Source organism: Chaetodon trifascialis, chromosome 17 (assembly GCF_039877785.1).
Source record: "Chaetodon trifascialis isolate fChaTrf1 chromosome 17, fChaTrf1.hap1, whole genome shotgun sequence".
In the NCBI taxonomy this organism is placed as follows: Eukaryota; Metazoa; Chordata; class Actinopteri; order Chaetodontiformes; family Chaetodontidae; genus Chaetodon; species Chaetodon trifascialis.
This window is the reverse complement of record NC_092072.1, coordinates 24307166-24313165: the sequence shown is the minus strand read 5'-3', so window position 1 is coordinate 24313165 and position 6000 is coordinate 24307166.

Below are 6000 nucleotides of genomic sequence, written 5' to 3'. Positions count from 1 at the left end.
CTTGTTTTTTATGCTATTTAGTTATTTATACTATTAGTTACCATATAAGTTAGTATTGAAGAATGTTGCCATAAATCAATGAAATGTGCCTGATGTACATATATTTGTGCCAACATACATACCGTAAACAATGTTGAAGTTGAAGAAATTAAAAATTAATCATTTAAACTCTGCGACTGACCATAGCGAGAAGCAAATGAGTTCATCGCACACAACCGTTAGTTAATGTTTTTTGAAATAACAGCGTTTACCTGTATGTTATTCTAAAGCAAAGAAGAAGGCCTGGTTGTCACAGACAGAGTGCCAGAGGCTATATTCCCTGCAGCCCGCAGCAAAAATTCACTTTTACTTTTCTCTTGACTTCAGTTGTTGTTTTCTCAGTTGTTGCATTTACTTCACGTCTAGTGTTTTCCTCTTCTCTTCAGAAAAGCATTGACAAGGCAAATGAACTTTTTCCAGTCTTCTGGTAACTTCAATTTTTACTCACCACGTTAAACCGCGTAGGTTGATGGGTGTGAATATGCAAACGTGCTTGCTTGTTCTGGCTCGTATAGCAGCACCAGAGACCCAAAATAACACCCCAAAGTGAGTTTTTCATAATATGGGACCTTTAAAGGCTTTAAGGCTTTTTGGCTTTCTTTTGAAAATATTCAACAAGCTGGCTCCCCTGAAATCTATAGGTAATATGTTCCAGAGTTTTTGGGGCATATGTGCTCTCTCCTCTTGGCTCTGGGCCAGGAAATAGTGCATTACAATAATCCAGTTGGCTTGAAATAAACGCATGTATCATCTTTCTCCAAGCATTTTTATATATGTTAGAACCTGGCAGTGTGTCTCTCCGTTGTGTTTCCTTTTCTCTTTTCCCAGTGTGTTTTTGTCTGTCTGTCTTCCCCTGCCTGTGCAGCTGGATGTGTCCTACACCTTGCCAGTTCCGCCTACCTGTGCACACCGGCTGCTCATCAGGCTCATCAGGCACAGTATATAACGAGAGCTCTCTTCAACCTGTTGCCAGATTGTTCCAGTCTCCTTCCTCCCGAGATCCTTCCAGGCCTGTTTGTAATCCTTTATCGTAAGTAATTTCTTGTCTAGCTATTGTGAGCGTGCTATTGAGTTTGTTCTCCACCTTTAATGGTGTGCTTCTTTTGTTCCAGTTGCCTGTCTGCCACTTCCACGCATGCCTTGCCTCAGACCCATCATTCGGAGCTCCCTTAGTTATTTCTACTCTGTTAGAGTGCGCTTTTCGTTTGTTGTTTGTTCCACTCTTTTGAGTACGCTTTTTGTTGATAATAAATTTGTGTTATTTTTACCTGCCTTCTCTCTGGTCTGCATCTTTGGGTCCTGTTCTGAAAACCTTGGTGAAAACTGTAACAATATAAATGGTTGCATGTTTCTAAGGTGGAAAAATAAATTATTTTGCCACCTTGTTGGCCAGAGCTGCAGTCATCTCCAGTCCCTGTGCTGCAGCAATCCACTTGAGTTGCAGTTATCTCCTATGCCATAGTGCAGCCATCTCCTGAGCCAGAGATGCAGCTCCCTCTTGTCCTGCTGCCCAGTCACTGGCCTCTTGTCCTGCTGCCCAGTCACCAGCCTCTTGTCCCGCTGCCCAGTCACCAGCCTCCTGTCCTGCTGTCCTGTCACCAGTCTCCAGTCCTGTTGCCCTCTCACTAGTTTCCAGTCCTGTTGTCCTCTCACCAGCTTAATGCTTATGCCACATCTCCACTAGCGCGGCTCGACTCAACTCTACCCGGTTGTTTTGTGTTTCCATTAGGGATAGTACCTGGTACCCGATACTATTTTTAGTACCTGCTCTGGCGAGGTTCCAAGCGAGTAGAGGCGATACTATATGTGTGATGTCAACAGCCTGTCGGCCACTGATTGGCCGGAGAGTGTCATCACTGGTCTGCGATGTCCAACACCGGAAAAACAATCCTGCCCCCTCCATTGTAACGCTGGGCAACAGTACTTTTCTGTGATCTTTTTTCTTTTTTTTTTTTTTCAGTGTTCTGCCTTGCAGCCCAAAGCCTTTTCTGGATTTCTTCTCTTGCTTTGTGTGTGACAAAAAGCCACAAACCGAGCAGCAAATACAACATCGCCTCAATGTCCTCCATTGTTTGTCGGCTCTGTTTGCGTCGCGTACAAATTGATGTCATGGCAGTTTCGCGCAGCCGTGGTATGACGACCCCGCCTACGTTGAGGAGGTACTATGAAGTACTCAATTGTAATGGAAACTCAACCAAACCAAGTAGAGTAGAGCTAGAACTAGAGCCGAGTCGAGTAGAGCTGGAACTGTGTAATGGAAATGCGCCATTAGGTTCCTTGCCACTGGTTGTTGGCCCAGAGACAGCTTTTTCACCAGCTTTTAGAGGGGATCTGCCTATGCCATCAGCCTCCAGCCTGACTGATTTTACCTCAAGGTTTCAGCTATTGCCGCCAGTCTCCAGGCCGGCCTCCAGAGCAGTTCTGCCCTCGCTGCAAGTCTCCAGGCCAGCCTCCAGAAAGGACTGGCATTTGCCGCCTATTCAAGAGGGGTTCTGCCTGCTCAAGGAAAAAGGGGCCTTTCTGTGTGGAGTTTGCATGTTCTCCCCGTGTTGACCCGGGGTTTCCTCCGTAATAACCCCCACTAAAAACATGCAAGAAGATCACCACCTGACCAATGGTGACGAGAAGGGATGGGTCCCCGGGCGTGGGCACCAGCATCGGCTGGCAGCTGGCAGCCCACCGCTCCTGGTCTGCCGCGGAGGACCGACAGACTGAGGATGGGTCAAATGCAGAAAAATAATTTCACGGAAGCATGGCGTGTGCATGTAGTGTGTGCAACTATGTGTGATAAATAAAGTACATTTCTTCTTCTTCTTCTTCCTCTTCTAAAGGTCGCATGAAAAAATCACTTTTTTCTGGGATTTGAGGTGTTATTTTGGGTCTCTGGTGCTGCCACATGCATGCAAAGTGTGAAATAAGACCATCCATGCTTTTTTGAGTGAGATACAGATTTCTGAAAGCAACCTGTCCACAGCTTCCAATTGAGCCGATCAGATTCGGCGCTAATATATATATAAGCCGTGTCTCCCCTCTCTCATCATGGGCAACGTGCGGTCGCTGGCGAACAAGGCGGATGAGCTAACAGCACTCGCCAGGAGTCAAAAGGAGTACCGGGAGTGCAGTCTGATCTGTTTTTTGGAAACATGGCTGCATCAGGACATACCCGACGACAACGTCTCCATCAGTGGCTTTCAGACTGTTCGGGCTGACCGGGACTGCACGCAGAGCAGTAAGCGTAAAGGAGGGGGGCTTGCCGTTCTAGTCAACAACCGTTGGTGTAATCCTGGTCACATTACCATCAAGGGACGTATTTGTTGCCCGGATATTGAACATGCTATCATCGTCGCTGTTTACACCCCGCCCTCTGCCAACCCGATAGTGGCATGTGACGTCATTCACTCCGCCGTGGCCCGTCTGCAAACCCAACACCCGAGTGCATTCATCGCTATCTCGGGTGACTTCAACCACGTCACCATGGCAAGAACACTGCCCAATTTCATGCAGTATGTGAGCTGTCCCACAAGAGAGGAAAGAACCCTGGACTTGTTGTATGCTAATGTCAAGGATGCATACAGCTGCTCCCTCCTCCCCCCTCTGGGCAGGTCAGATCACAACCTTGTGCTCCTCACTCCCTGTTATGTGCCTCTGGTGAAAAGTCAGCCCACAACCACGAGGACAGTGAGGAGATGGTCAGAGGAGACATATCAGACACTGCAGGGCTGTTTTGAGGTGACAGACTGGCAGGCACTCTGTGAGCCGCATGGGGAGGACATTGACGGGCTCACAGAGTGCATCACGGACTACATCACCTTCTGTGTGGACTCCACTGTCCCATCCAAGACTGTCCATTGTTATCCAAACAACAAGCCGTGGGTGACAAAGGACATCAAAGACATCCTCAATCAGAAGAAGAGGGCTTTCAGAGCTGGCAGCGGGGAGGAGGTGAGAACAATACAGAAGGAACTGAAGGTGAGAATCAGGGAGGCTAAAGAGAAATACAGGAGGAAGCTGGAGTGGAAACTCCAGCAGAACAACTTGAGAGAGGTCTGGAGTGGTATGAGGACCATTACTGGCTTCAGGACGGGTGGCAGAGGAGTTGAAGGCAGCATTGACAAGGCAAATGAACTGAATTTGTTTTTTAACAGATTCGATGCTTCAGGCCTGGCTCATGCTGCCTCTGGCTCCTCTGCTGTCTGTACTGGATGACCATCATCACCCACTCCCCTCTCCTCCCCTCCTTCTCCTTCTCCCCCTCCTCCTTCTCCTCCTTCTCACACCCCCCCATCTTCCTGTGTGAGCCCTCTTCACACCTCTGCAGACTGCCAGACTATCCTCACTCACAGACCAGAGGATTACACTACACCTCCCCTACCTATCACCTCCACAGTGTGCTTCACTGCAAACCAGGTGAGAAGACAGCTGATGAGACTCCACACAAACAAAGCTCCAGGCCCTGATGGTGTCAGCTCCAGGGTGCTCAAAGCCTGTGCCCCCCAGCTGTGTGGAGTTATTCCACATGTCTTCAACAAGTCTCCAGAGGGTCCCCATGCTGTGGAAGACATCGTGCCTCGTTCCTGTGCCAAAGACATCACGGCCCAGGGACTCAAAGGATTATAGACCTGTGGCACTGACCTCCCACATTATGAAGACTCTGGAGAGACTCGTCCTGGAGCAGCTCCGGCCCATGGTCAAGCCACTGTTGGACCCCCTCCAGTTCGACTTGGAGTTGAGGACGCCATCATCTACCTGCTCAACCGTGTCTACGCCCACCTGGACAAGCCGGCAAGCACTGTGAGGATCATGTTTTTTGACTTCTCCAGTGCATTCAACACCATTCGTCCCGCTCTACTGGGTGACAAGCTGACAGCAATGCAGGTGGATGCCCCCCTAGTGTCCTGGATTGTGGACTACCTGACTGGCAGATCAGAGTAACCTGCAACACTGTGTGTCAGACAGAGTGGTCAGCAACACTGGGACCCCTCAGGGGACTGTCCTCTCTCCCTTCCTCTTCACCCTCTACACCACAGACTTCAACTACTGCACAGAGACCTGCCATCTTCAGAAGTTTTCTGATGACTCTGCGATAGTTGGATGTATCAGCAAGGGCGATGAGGATGAGTACAGGGCTGCTGTGGACAACTTTGTTACATGGTGTGAGCAGAACCATCTGCAACTAAACGTGGCAAAGACTAAGGAACTGGTAGTGGACCTTAGGAGAACCAAGACACCGGTGACTCCTGTTTCCATCCAGGGGGTCGGTGTGGACATTGTGGAGGATTATAAGTACCTGGGGGTATACATGGACAATAAACTGGACTGGGCTAAGAACACTGATGCTCTCTACAGAAAGGGCCAGAGTCGTCTCTATTTCCTGAGGCGACTGAGGTCCTTCAACATCTGCCGGACTATGCTCAGGATTTTTTATGAGTCTGTGGTGGCAAGTGCAATTCTCTATGCTGTTGCGTGCTGGGGCAGCAGGCTGAGGATGGCAGATGCCAACAGACTCAACAAACTGATCCGCAAGGCCAGTGACATTGTGGGGATGGAGTGTGACTCTCTGACGGTGGTGTCAGAGAGGAGGATGCTGAAGAAGCTAAGGACTATAATGGACAACGTCTCACACCCACTTCATGATGTGCTGGTCAGTCACAGGAGTACGTTCAGTGGGAGACTCATACCACCAAAACTCAGGACTGAACGATACAGGAAATCATTCAATTCAATTCAATTCAATTCAATTTTATTTGTATAGCGCCAAATCACAACAGAAGTTGTCTCAGGACACTTTCCATATAGAGCTGGTACAGACCAAGCTCTTTTATCTACAAAGAAACCAACAATTCCCCCATGAGCAAGCACTTGGCGACAGTGGCGAGGAAAAACTTCCTTTTAACAGGCAGAAACCTCGAGCAGAACCAGACTCTGGGTGGGCGGCCATCTGCCTCGACCGGTTGGGTGAGA